This window comes from Pithys albifrons, chromosome 2, assembly GCF_047495875.1.
Source record: "Pithys albifrons albifrons isolate INPA30051 chromosome 2, PitAlb_v1, whole genome shotgun sequence".
Classification (NCBI taxonomy): domain Eukaryota; kingdom Metazoa; phylum Chordata; class Aves; order Passeriformes; family Thamnophilidae; genus Pithys; species Pithys albifrons.
Window position 1 is genome coordinate 51,095,809 of NC_092459.1, and position 14,385 is coordinate 51,110,193.

Consider the following 14,385-nt stretch of genomic DNA (forward strand, 5'->3'; position numbering starts at 1 on the left):
AAAAGTCACTGAAAATATGAGGGCAGTATCACCTGTCTGCACTGGACTGTCTGCTTGCAATAGACAGATTAAGACAAAATGTTCAAATGTAAGATAACAGAAGAAAAAACAGAGCTTTAGGAGATATTACTGCTCTGCAGCTATCAGACAATTTTGTGCTACAACCCACTGTATTGTGACTCAGAGCTCTCTTTAGAAACTTTTCCAATCCCCTCCCCTTCCACCGCCATTATTCCTGTTTGAATATTTTTTTCTCAAATTCAGGGCAGTAAGACAATGATTGTTGCCCCCCATAGTTACTACATCAGTAATGCAGCTGTAGTGACAGGCTAGCTTTGTAAGCACAAAAGCCTCTATACTAACACAAAATTATTTACACAGTTTATTGCCAAATGGAAAACACAAAAATTATGTCAAGGTTTACCCAACAAGGCTCGAAGTAAGTGGGCAAGCTAAGCAACTCAGTCAGTTTCAAAGCTGACAGTAACTTTTCCAGGTTTTAGGATACTACAGCTGATACTATGACAGAATATAAAGCTGAAGGCTTAGCCTTGCATTTCCCATTAATTTAATTGCAATTTTGTTGCTAAATACCCTAGATAGCACTAAGTAGCTCAGCCTTCGTTACCAAAAGTCATAGATGAAAATCATTGTCCCCTTGACTTCAGAAGTCTGATATTTTCTTTTACGTGAGATAAATGAATGAACACTAAGCCCATAACAGTACGCAACTATTTTAGTTTAAAATGCACTTTTATTCTGTTATAAGCAAATCTAATTGTTTCTAACTGCAGTTCTGCAATATGATTTTCTTTGTGTGCAGTTAGTAAATTTACAAATTCTCCTTTAAAACAAAAGACAATAACATACAGTACAAAGTAATAAAAGAAGCATTATGCCTTTAAGAGGAGACATAAAAGAAATGCCTAGCTCTTTTTCTAAAGGTAATAGTCCTGTGAAAAGAAAAACACTGTATATTTTCAGCTGGTGTAGCATTTTGAACAGGTGAACATGCCTCCATGCTTTAGAATTTCAGTAATTTACAGCAAAGTGCCATGGAACAAAATAATTGGCAAGAGAAATTAGTGTCAAACTTCTGAAGGACTAAATAGCTGAGCCAGAAAGAGGATTATAATTTCAGGTAGAAGACAGTAGCAATTGCAGACATGTTTAAGGATTGTCTAAAAATCAACATAAGTAACTAAAACATATTTTTATAGTATTGAGTCTCTCAAGACATGTTGTCACATGCAGGATTCATTTATTTATATAATTTAGTCCTCAGAAGTGTGCAACAGAGTGGAAAATACAGTGTCAGAGATCTGTAATGAAAGTACTTCAAACTCTTAAGGGTTTGAAAGCTAGCTGCACAGGGAAAACTTTAATAGTATCATTAAGAAAGCTTAAAGTCTTTGGTAAAAGGCTGTGAAGTCATCCAGGTATAATCAGTCACATAAACTGCATGTGACACTGTGATCCCATGATCTGAACACTCAGCAAAATTTATTTCTGCTCTGAAAGAGTTCAGGTGAGTTGTAGCATTCTTCCATTTTTTAAATATAAGTTATTATGTTTTGAATGTGACTGTGTGAAAGTGAGTGTATGTGGAGGTAGGGGAGGAATATCACCTTATCAAATACTACTGATTACAAAGCCTGTGTTCTGTGCTGAGAGAATACAAAATAGTCTTCCTTTACCTGATTAAACATAAATGACAAAAAATTATTAAGTAAAATAATCAGAAAACTCTAAAGAGCTAAAAATTTTGGTGCAAATTCACACACACGTGCATATAGAATATGAAGTTTATATCCTTGCACATGAATATATTTTAGTAAGACTTTGAGCATCGTTTCTCCATTTCCTAAGCAACTCTCTTCCTCTTTGTCAAGAAAAAGGAAGAGAGTTGCTTCTTGCTCTTACCTATTTATACATCAGCCATTGAAGGGTTGATAAATTCCCTTGGGAAGAAGGAGGACTTTGATCCATCTCCAGGACAGAGTAGTGAGTTTCTGTCTTCTCAAAATGTGAAAAGGACATTTTTTGCAGCACCACCTCTGAAGAAGTTCAACAGGGAAAGGTGACTGAGTAACTCTCTCAATCATCACTCCTTACTCAGCAAATTCTGATCCCTAATTCTCTGATTCAGCTTTAGTACACATACATTAATTTTATTAATATTCTTTTTTCTTGCCTTCTTTTTGTCTCCTCTTCATCTTTTTTATTCTTTCTTTTGTCATCTTTCTTTTAATTCAGCTTAGTAGATTGTAAGAAAAAAAATCCCAAACAAAACATAGGAAGGATGCAAATGTGTGATACCAAAGCAGCTGAATTACTACCAGGAGCAAGGGAGCTTTGATTATCCCTTCTTAGGAACTCAAGAGAGCACGCCAGCACAGCTGTTGGTAGTGTTGTCCTTTGGGTTCACTCAGGCTGTGCAGTTTATTTGCTTTCCAGGAGGTCTATTGCCTTGCACTTATTTTTAACTTGGCAGGCTGCGAATCAAGGTAGCCATCAGTCTTCCCTCATAATAAGTGATGTTTCAATAGTTCACTCATAACCCAGACAGATTTTAGTTACAGTCATTAGGCAACTTTGCCTCCAAACATCATAAAATACACAGAATGACTCATCCAAAGCACAATATGTTTTAAAGTAAATGGTACATTAAAACGCCGTACTTCCAATCCCTGGCACTGCATTTCTGTTCATTTGAGCTGTGGACTTAAGCAATTTTAAGCTTGCTTTGGACTGAGGAACATGTCAGGAATATAATCACATCAGTTAGGCTTTCCTTACAGATTGTGAAGGTGCTTTCATGAGCCTACTTAATTAGTTACTGTACCCCTTGCATGAAGAGGATAATTGCTGTCATGAATCACACATTAAGTGGGATCTGGAAATATCCCAGAAAACATCAATATTTCTCAGATTTTCAATATTTGATGCTTCATGACTGTTGTGGGGTTTGTAAGGATTTGCAATTTCCCCTAGAAGTGTAATGATGCAGAATATATTACAGCTACTCAAAACAAAATTAAAGCCTGGGAGGCCCAGCGCCAGCTCCTTAGAGATGTATCTTAGTTTCCCTCTCTCTTTCTTCCAAAATTTTGTCAATTATCTTAATTTCTTTCTACTTGCATAGCTGCAGAGCACATTTTTGTGCTGAAAGTACACAAGAAGTTCTTTCTCATTTCACACATATCCATGAAGTTTTAGTCACCTTCCTTTAAATGAATGGTTGAATCAATGTATGTTGGAGGTCAACAGACAATATTTCTTTCTGTTGCCACTTCTTGCCTTTTCCACTGAGATTGCTATTAAAGCCTGCTGATACTTTCTGTATAATATACTCAAATTAATTCAATTTCTGTAAGTCTCCATTCTATTCCAGATCTTGCATATCTCATTGAAGGTCTCTATTTCAAGGACTCTTCTTCACCTCTAGACCAAGTGGTGTGAATTGGTTCAAATTAACATTGCTCCGAGGTAATCACATCTACAGTGGATTGAACATACCCACAAGACGAGATATTTGAATTGTCCTCTGGAATCCATATGCAAATACATAACTACAGTTTCCTTGCAATGCTTATTGCATGCCCTGAAATATGTCATGGCTTATGGTTGCTTGAGTGGGTATGGGAAGGCACAGCGTCCATGGGAACGGCTGTGGAAAGTGAAACTGGAGAGAAGATAGCAAACTTGAATGAGGTATTATCCATAATTCAATAAGCAGCAGTGTCTTGATAAACTACACCAGGATTTTGTTTTGAGAAGAACTAGTTTAAAAAAAGAAAAAATCCATGGACAAAATAGCCTGCATGCAGTATGGATAATCACAGAGTGGAACTGGGAGAAGTAACTAGGGAATTATTTTCCTTTACAATCTCATGGACACTTAATTCTTGAAAACCATCCAAACCTGAATATAAAATAATATTGCTTTTTTTTTTTTTGCTTGCTACCCTGTAGGATCTTGATCCCACTCTCAATGAAATATTTCAGCAGGCATCCAAGAGAGTTTTGCCCACTCTGTGATGCCTTTCTGCCATCCGCCCTGACCTGCAACTACTCAGTGTCTACTTTATTCAGACGGAGAAACCCAGTCTGACATGCTCTCCTCTTCTTACAGCCACCACTGCATAGCTCACTCTCATCTCTGGAGTACCATCCATCCTCTGACTGGAAGGAAGTTTTATTACACAAGAGTACTATTTGATCATACATCTAAAGCTTTTTTTATGTAGTACATATGCAACAAGGGTGAATTTACATTAAAGGGGTGACCTTACTGTGATTAGCTTCAATGTTTCAGTACTTGACCTTGTTTCAGTAAATTTAAATAAATAAATTAATAAATCCAATTATTGACTAAGTTACCTCAGTGTCTGCAAAGTCTTATAATTCTTTTGGATTTTTTTTTCCCACTACGCAAATGCTGTTTACCACAGACCTCTGGCCTGAGAGACAATGACTCCTTAAAGCACAAAAACCCTGGACACTGCAAGTTGATGTTGCAACAAGGGTGGAGTGTCGCATAGTTTGTACATTTAACAAAACTTAAATGCGCAGATGACTAATGTTGACAGATATTAAGACATATGAACTACCATCAAGGCAAATTCTTCTGATGTTTGCTTGAATTTGAATATATGCATGAGTGCTGACATGTTATTTTTTACAAGAATATAACAATACTTATGGTACCTGCACATTCTGGAAAATCGAGGTGATTATTTTTTCAAAGTACTAACGGCATTTTTTTTTTCAAAATTTAACTTCTCTGAATTTACATGAACATAGGAATTGTGTCACATTTTGGCATGTGCTATTTGGATACACATAAAAATATTAATAGAACAAAAAACCTCTGAAATAATTTATCTTTTCCAGGCCCAGATATCTTTCGTTTTTATACAGGGAGAGGCAGTGATTAAACAGCCTGAAACACTAATTGTGATGAAAAAACACATGCATTTAATGTACTGTCTTGCTCTTTGCATGTGCTGTAGCGACCTACTATTTCATTCATTCATTTTGGCTCAGTCCAAAAGTTATTGAATTCAGTGGAAAACCACCCACTGACTTCAGTGGGGAGTAGATCAATCTCAAGAAATATGTAACAGGACAGAGTAAAAACTGATTTAATGCAACATGTTATAAATCTATCTTCCACAGCAGAACTTGCAGCTCTGTCTCAATAGCACTAAACCAGAATAAGAAAGGAAGAGGCAACGTAGATTTCAGCTGGGGAGATCTTGGGTTCTCAACTCTCAGCGCAGAAGTAACTTTTTTCTCATTGTGTCTGGTATCCACAGCATGGAGTTGTGGCCAGAGGGGCTGAGTTGAGGACATAGACAAATAGCTGTGTTGAAACAAGTGGTTAAAAGGTAGAGACTTGAAATCCAGACAAAATTGCTCATCATGCTTTTGGGGAAAAAAAAAAAACCAACCAAAAACCAACAACAAACCAAAAAACAAAACAAATGACTGCTGGAAGGGTTTATGTTGCCTTTGCAGGGTTGAGTCATACAAGTTTGGAATATTTTATTGAAGTCGGTGTAGCTTGATTTACCAACTTTTCAGCTGTCCATTTCTTTAGTCATATCTTCCACTGGGGCTTACATTGTTAAAGAAACAATGCCAGATTTCAAATATCTTTCTGTATTATAGATTTGATAACAAATTGGAGGAAAGCAAATGAATAATATAAATGTAGGCTGGAAAGTTCCTTCAGCAGGTGGGGCATTTAATGAAAAAAGTAGCTCTCACAGATTATGAAGTTAGAAATTAATAGAATCAGAAAATAATTAAGAACTAAGAATTTATAGTTTTAATATTGCCAATAACATGAGGGATTGGTAGGGCTTTTTCCTTCGTGTTGCTAAATAAATATAACTCTACTAATTTTGATGAGATCTACATTCACAGATTCAAGGGAAAATGGCTGGAAAATATCAAACCCTCAGTGCAGTCTTTTTACTTCTAGGATGATTTATTCTCCAGAATTCCAGTACAAATTGAGAAAGTAACATTAAGTACCTCTGAATTCTGAATTTACTTACCTTATTTTTTCAGCATTTTCTGGTTACTCAGAACAGGCAACAGGGAAGGAAAGTTGGAAAGGTATATCATTCTTTGAGCAAGGTTAAGTTTCTCTTCATGTTTCTCTAATCAAGAAAAAAAAACCCTCAAAACAGATTCTCAGAGACTGTGTTATATTGGAGTCTGAAGCCCTGATGGAAAGTGTTCTTCATGGTTTGAGCCTTCATGGATGATCATAACTTGCGTGAGAAAACTCACAGTACAGATGACATACATAAATTATGTGCACTCATTCTACCTGGGCATTTTCACTCCCATTCTCTGTTCTTAAATATGCCAAAACAATTTCTCTTTGTGATAACTGTAGAGTGCTTCCAGTTACAGTGGGAACTACAATGAATTACAAAGGAAATTAATGAGGAAATTAGTCTGGATTAATTCCTTCCCTCTGCTAGACTGTTGCAGAGAACCAGCACAGAAGTAGCTTGCTCCTCTTACAGCTCATACTGCTCCCACCTGATTAGTTTGGCTGATCTTTCCTTGCATGGCAGGAAAAGGTCAGGACAAGATTTTTGATTCATCTGCTTTCACAGTGGAGGCATTTTTTGCCTCCCTAGTCACAGTCTCTCCTCTTCAGGCAGTCGCTATGACAAATGCCCCACCAGTACTCCGTCACCTTGGGAACTGCTGTAATGGAATTTTTATGAGCCATCTAGCACAGTCCTCAGCTAAACTTGCCTCGAGTAGAGAAAGAGAATGAATAAATTACCGGTGTCCATTGACAAGTAGCAGGGACAATAGGCTGTCAGTAGGATGTAACTTAGTCCAGTAAAGGACAAGACTTAAAAATACTGCATATATTTTGAGAGGAACTGAGGAACTGCTGGAAGTCACACACACAAAAACCAATCCAAATCCTGCCCTGAACTAGTGAGTCTGACATAAAGCAGTCTTAAATGAAGAGCAAAGATACTTACAACACATGTTGATGACATTTATATTTTAAGTGCAGATCCCACTGTTGTTTATGGAGAAGGGAATTTAATAAAAATCATTGTAGATGGTAGCAGTGTTTTACTGCCAAGAAAGCAGGAAAAGTTTCTGGAAAAGAATTGTCACTATCTGTTTTGTAGTGTGGGAGAAAGGACTGCAGTAGAAGAGACAAACTGTATTCATAGAATCATAGAAACAGTTACATTATAAAAGACCTCCGAGATCACTGAGTACAACCATTAACCCAACAGTGTGCCATGTCCACCGCTGGTAAATTCATAAGAAACAGTGGGGTTACCTACATGCTAGGGAATGTTACATACTTAAACACTTAGTTCTCAAACATCTGGTTGTTGTGTCTTAGATGTTCAGAACTTTCAACAAACATGGTGCTTAATAGTGGAGACTATCATGTAACTGTGGTAAATGGAGCAGTCAGAAATCTCACAAATACAATCCTAAAAAGAAGAATCTGCTCAGCAGGGATACAGGAAATGTTAATCTGGATGCTGGCATTTATTTCCATATTATTTAAACAAAAGGTTTTACTTAAAATAGACAAATACAAGAGATGTGCAGACATGACCTTAGTGTAACAGCCATTCCCCAAAGATAACATCTCTTCCAGGGACAGTGCTTAAATACTGTTGCAGAGCAAACCTGATTTCCTTTTATGAAGAAGGTAACCCACCTAGTTGATCAAGCAAGCCAGTTGATGTAATCTCTTTGGATTTCAGTAAAGCTTTCAATACTGTCTTTTGCATGATCCTTATGGACAAAATGTCCAGCACAGCTGGATAAACACATCTAAGCAACTCAATCATGAGCTGGGCACAGAGGGTAATAGTCAGTGGGTTATCATCAGACTGGTGACCTGTTACTACGGGGGTTCTGCAGGGTTCTGTCTTAGACCCTGTGCTCTTCAACATCATCATAAATGACTGGGATGAAGGACTGGAAGGGATGCTAAGCAAGTTTGCAGATGACAGAAAACTGGGAGAAACTGTTGGCTCCCTTGAAGGCAGAGAGATCCTGCAGGGAGACCATGACAAATTAGAGGAGTGGGCAATCACCAACCATGTGAAATTTAACAAGAGAAAGTGGTGGATTTTGCCCCTGGGATGGGGCAACCCTGTATCTTCATAAAGACCAGGGAATTAGATGCTGCAAAGCAGTGCCATAGAAAGGGATCTGGGGTCCTGGTTGATGGCAAGTTGAATATGAGTCAGCAGTGCTCTGGCAGCCAGGAGAGCCAACCGTGTCCTGGGGGGCATCAGGCAAATCATCACCAGCTGATTGAGGGAGAGGACTGTTCCACTCTGCTCTGCACTGGAGGGGCCTTATCTTGAATATTGTGTGCAGTTTTGGGCATCACAATATAAGAAAGAGTGTTCAAAGGAGGGCAACAAAGATGGTGAAGGGCCTTGAGGGGAAGTCGTATGAGGAGCAGTTGAGGTCACTTGATCTGTTCACCTGAAGAAGAGGAGCCTGAGGGGAGACCTCATTGCAGTTACAACTTCCTCATGAGGAGAAGTGGAGGGGCAGGCACTGACTGGTCTCTGCTCCATTGTAAATGGTGACAAGACCTAAGAGAATGATCTAAAGTTGTGTCACGGGAGGTTTATGTTGCATATTAGAAAAAGGTTCTTCACCTGGAGGGTATTTGGGAACTGGAACAGGCTCCCCAGGGAAGTGGTCACAACATCAAACCTGTCAGAGTTCAAGAAACATTTGGATGATACTCTGGGGCATCTGGTGTGACTCTGGTGATGGTCCTGTGCAGGGATATTTGTGGGATGGATCCTTGTGGGTCCGTTCCAACTCAGCATGTTCTGTGATTCTGTGAAAGTTAGCACTGGGCACATGCCAGCTTTCTCATATGGAGTTTAAACTGTCAGTTGAAAGGGAAAAGGGTTGGTAGAGACATATGTAACTTCATTTCTACATCTCTTTTTCATTTGGTAAGAGGGCTTCTTGAATATAATATTTGTTACTGAAAACTACATAATTCCATTTTCAGGGAATGTTTTTTCTCTACACAGTGAACACAGTGAACAGTCTGTGGTCTGTGCTAATAGACCACCCTTGAAGTCTTTGGATAATTCAAACCCAAATAGTTTTATAGTTGATGACAAATTTACCTGTTAAAGTGTTTGTAACATCAGTGAAGAAGTCAGGTATTTGACACTGATGTGATGTAGGAAGACCAGCAGCTGTGGTGGTGCAGTGTAATTATACAAGGACAGGAGTAAATACAGCTAAGTTTGTTGAGAGCCCTAACCTCAGGCCAAACTGCTAAAATTACCATAGTTCTTATGAACTTTTATTTTGGGATTTCAAATATTCCCTTTTGTCTTCACTGAAAATTAAAATAGTGTCTCAAGCCTGGAAATAATTGCTGTCCATGGCAACGATTAAGGCTTTGAAGTGACCCAAGGGCTCGCAAGATGAGAGAGGATTGCAGAAATGGGCAAAGCAGCAGTTAGAGCTGCTAAGCTGTCTTTTATACTTCAGAGGACAATACCTGAGTTCTGGAGTGACAAACATAAGGTAATCTGCCCTAACCTAGAGCCTGAACTATGCCACTAGAGTGAGGCTGTAGGTCTCTTCCAGGCTTTTTCTTCTGAGAGCTGACAAGCAAGTCTGCACCACTTTGCAGTCCTGCAGGCATCTAAGCCATCCTTCATAAAGCCAAAACACTGCAAGGCCCCTCTGACAGCTTGTGGTAGTAAGTTTCACAGAGTAGATAAAATTTAGGATGGAGGAAGAAATATAGTAGTAAGCTTTAGAAAGGGAAAGGAAGGTCACACTGGCTCACAAGGCATCTGTGCTACTATAGAGTAAAACTAGCACACGTTGAAATAGAAGGAAGGAAGAAAAAAAAGTGTGAAGGTTATTGAGACTGATAAGTTTACCTTGGCCTCATGTAATTTCCACTCAGGGTCAGACCCTTTTGTTGACTCAATGAAAATCACACAATAGCTGTGGGATGAGGTTGGGCTGGACTTTTCCTGAATTACCTAGGGTATTCTATCAGAGAATAATTCACAGGGAACTTGAGTCACCTTTGTTATTACTGTGATCTAGCAATGAGATAACACCACCAAATAAAGGAAATCACATAACAGTCGCACGGAAATAGATATATATGCAGCTCAGTCACACAGTTTTTCAAATATACCATAGTAAAGCAGAATATCGACCTGATATCTAAAATTCACTCCAAGTAAAAAGAAATTCTTCACTTACAAAGTCACTCTGGAAAACTGAACCCTGCCTTGCTAGTGGTAATATCAAAGACCCAACATCAAACAAGCAAAGTGACACTAACTCTATTTCTTGATAGTAGCTTGATGGCTATGGATGCCACATATCTCTATTTCCGTAAAGACTTTGATATGGTCTTCCACAATATCCTGCTGAAAAATGGAGAGATATAGATTTGATGAATGAACCTTTTGGTGCATGAGGAATTGTTTGGACAGTTTCATTCAGAATGTAGTGGTCAATGGTTCAGTGTCCTGATGTGCATTGATGACAAGTGGTGTCCCTCAGGGGTCCACCTCGGCATCAATGCTATTCGGTATTTTCATCAATGACATAGAGGAAAGGATCGAGTGCATGCTCAGCAAATTTTCAAATGACATCAAGCTGAGTGGTACAGTTGACATGCCTGAGGGATGGGATGCCATCCAGAGGGACCTGAATAAACTTGAGCAGTGGGCCCACGTAAACGTCATGAGGATCAACAAAGCCAAATGCAAGACACTGCACCTTGTATCAATACAGACTGGAGAATGAAGGGATTGAGAGAAAACCTGCCTAGAAGGACTGGGTATTACTGGTGGATGAAAACCTGGTCATGAGGCAACAATGTGCTCTTGCAGCCCAGAAGGCCAGTCTTATTCTGGGCTGCATCAAAAGAAGTGTGACCAAAATGGCTGAGGGAGTTGATTCTCCCTGTCTAGTCCTCTGTGGTGAGACCCCATCTGGAATATTCAGCTTGATTCGAGTCCTCAGCACAGGAAAGACATAGAACTTTTGGCGTCCAGAGGAGGACGATCAGCTGGACCAGCTCTGCTATGATGCCAGGCTGAAAGAACCAGGCTGAAAGAACCAGAGAACTAGAGAAGAGAAGACTGGGGAGAACATGCAAGGAAGTTATAAGAAAGATGGGGAAAATCTTTGTAGCAGGGCCTGTTGTGATAGGATGAGGGATAATGGTTTTAAATCAAAAGAAGGTAGATGTAGACTGCATGTAACAAGAAGTTTTTTACAATAGGGGTGGTGAAACACTGGGACAGGTTGCCCAGAGTCACTATCCCGGGAAACATTGAAGGTCACATTGGATGGGTCTCTGAGCAGTCTGGTCTAGTGGAAAATGTTCCTGCCTATGGTAGGGGCATTAGACTAGATGACCTTTAAAGGTCCTTTCCAACTCCAGCTGTTCTGATTCTATGATAGTGTGCCAGCACTCCAGACATTAATTAAACAAGGTTTTAAAGAACAAAGTTTCTATTTCTACAGAGGTACTACATGCATACACAAAGTCAAGAAGGATGCATTAAAATTCTGAGACATATGCCAGGTTATTGCATTGTTCCTTTGGATTTCTTTTTGTTTGACATTATGTGTGTGTAAATAATTATTCAGTGAGAAGGACAGCATATATGTGCATTCCAGATGGCTGAAAAAAAAAAGTTATGTAGAGTTAACGAGTTTTGGCAACAGCTGATTACTTTTCCCAAAGCCCAAATTCACACAAATTCTGCATTCATTACTTATTTTTGAGAGCACATGTAAGGAAAAAAGTCTGTTTACTATTTGATTTCATTACTGATTTTACTTGAGGAATAAGAAAGGTAGGATTTCCCCTAACTTGCAGTTCCTTTTTTATTGCATTAATTTAAAGTATAAATTGAAGAATTTGCTTTCAGCTGTGGATTTAGGGTTTATTCAAGCATTTAATCATATATATATAAATATATATATATGAAAGTATCTTTTTCTTCAGTAGGGGATGGTCTTCGAGGCTTATAGCAACTCTTTTTTTGGTGTTAAATTCTACCCTCTATCGAATCATTTCATATGTTGGAAAGAATTTCTAAAGTATACATTTTACTTAGTGGCATGCAATTATAGTCTTTAGTTTAAACTAGTAGTTTTCTTTTTAATAATGTGTTGTGCATGGTTGTGGCTGCTGCTGTTTTGACTTCAAAAACAATGGAAATGTTGTGAGGGATCTATATTCCCAAATATATTTTGAAAGGCTTAATTAGAGATAACCTTTAGACAGGAGCAATATATATTCCAAAGTTCACGCAATCTTAGTACTGCATAGCAAATCTAGACTTTCACATGGAGGCAAAATCCTGACCTTAATTTATGAGATCTGTGTGACACACACACAGTGGCATTGACAACACAACATTCTTCCACGGGCAGGACCAAGGATAGGACCGGAGCAGTTCCCTGACTATTCCCATGAGCAGAAAGCTACACAAGGTAGCACAGCCCACTTCTCATGGCACCAGATTTCTTACTGAAAGTGAATGCAAGGCTGAGGTTAGGTTTGGGTTATATAGTTGGAAGATATCTTCTTAAAAGAAAGAGCTTTTTTTTTTTCATGACCCAAAGTATGCCTGTGTAGGCAGCCCTCAGCAAACAAAAGTATCAGTGAACTCCATTTATTTTTCCCCACTAGGGAGGATTTTAGTCTTTATGTTCCAATTTATCATTTCTGGTTGTTCTCCCTTGAATGCTGTTAAGTAACCACCAAGGACAACAGGAATACATCGCAGGGCAGAGCAAGAAATAAGAGGAACGAGGTCTTAATCTGGGCTTCTCTTTGTAGGGAGCTGGAGACTGGACTTTTTTCTCCTTGAGGAGATTACATTGCTGGCAGGAGCCAGACAATGTACATACCTTGGCCATAACCACAAGGAGACAAATGAAGAAGACAAGCTGTGCAGCTCCCAGGACCATTCAGTACTGAGCTACATTTCTATCCCAGTTGTCTGTGCACTTTAAGTGATATAACATCCATCTTCAAATGAAAAAGACAGCGGGTTTTCTCCCTGTAGGAAGTATGTTATCTGCTATGATACACAGTGAACTCAATATACAGAGGGAACAAAGGGTAAATGTTTTGTTGATATTGTTTCCTTGTCCATGAAGTCTAGTGGTTCAGAGTACTTAAAGTCTGACACATCCAGAAGGTGATGACCAATTGTTAACAATCCTGTGAGCAACTTCTCCTGGCAGTTCTCAGAAAAAGCAATGCTGTGATGACGGAAAGGCACAGGATGTTATGGGATCCGTCTATGGCTTCTGGGATGTGGGAAGCAGAGAGCACTCTGTTTTCGGAGGATGCATGGTTGTAAACAGGAAGCTTTGCAGGTCACAGCTGAGTCCTTGGACTCAGTGCAGGACAGGGAGAGAAATCTGCTGAAACAGGTAGTTGCAGCAAGCATGGGAATGTCCAGGCACAGACAGTGTATTCAGATTTCCTAAAAATACATCATTCAATGTCTTCATTGACAGTCCACCAGGCCAGCTTATGCACTGTTGTCTTTTCAAAGCAGGAAAAAAAGTAAGTTCTGAAATCAAGGAAGCACTTGAAAAACACAGGCTTCCTTAAAATTTTCTGCTTAGGAAAGCACCTAGATTAACAGTAAGCTGTTAAACCAGTATTAGCAGAACTTCTAATATTTCACTAAATTAATTTACTACTTGTTCAGTTAGTTAGAGACCAAATCATTTCAGCCAATCTCCAACATAAAAATTTTGACCAGCTGCAGGAAAAATGCACAGGGAAGGGGAAGGAACAGGGTCCCTAGAGTGCTTTAGTAGCCCTCCTCTGAAACTCCCAGCAAAACCCCACAAAATCACATATCAGAAGAACCTTGTAATTTGGCTGTGCAAAGAATGGCCAAGGACACTCACACAGGGCAGCTTCAAACTTTAGAGATCTGCCCCTCCCTCCTCCTCAGAAATCATGTTGCAAAATCTGCTCTTCAAATTATTCCGGTTCTGCTGGCATTAAGATGTATGAATTTAATAGCTTGACAAAGGATCATGGGAACAGATAAGTACGTGAGCACATCCACTATTGTGTTTTGTGTTTTTTGGCAGTCACTGTTGCCAAACGGCCACTTGAAGAAAGCAGCGACTCTGACAACAACACTTATGGCACAGCATTAATGAGTAGAGAAAAATACATCAGTTTCGGGGTTTGCATTTGATCATCTTTACCACAAAGACAATCCTCTAAGACTTAGATAGCAGAGCTCAGAGAGGAACTGTTAAAACTGGGTCTTATAATTTAAATGGAATGCTTTCCCA

At 39.0% G+C, this 14,385-nt stretch overlaps 1 long non-coding RNA gene across 1 annotated transcript; it reads left to right on the forward strand.

The window, feature by feature from the left end:
- The first annotated feature begins 1,445 nt into the window (after positions 1–1,445).
- Positions 1,446–4,324, forward strand: LOC139668339 (uncharacterized). Its single transcript, XR_011697035.1, has 3 exons — positions 1,446–1,528; positions 3,395–3,489; positions 3,976–4,324. It is a non-coding gene; the product is annotated as an uncharacterized lncRNA (long non-coding RNA).
- The last annotated feature ends 10,061 nt before the right edge of the window (positions 4,325–14,385 follow it).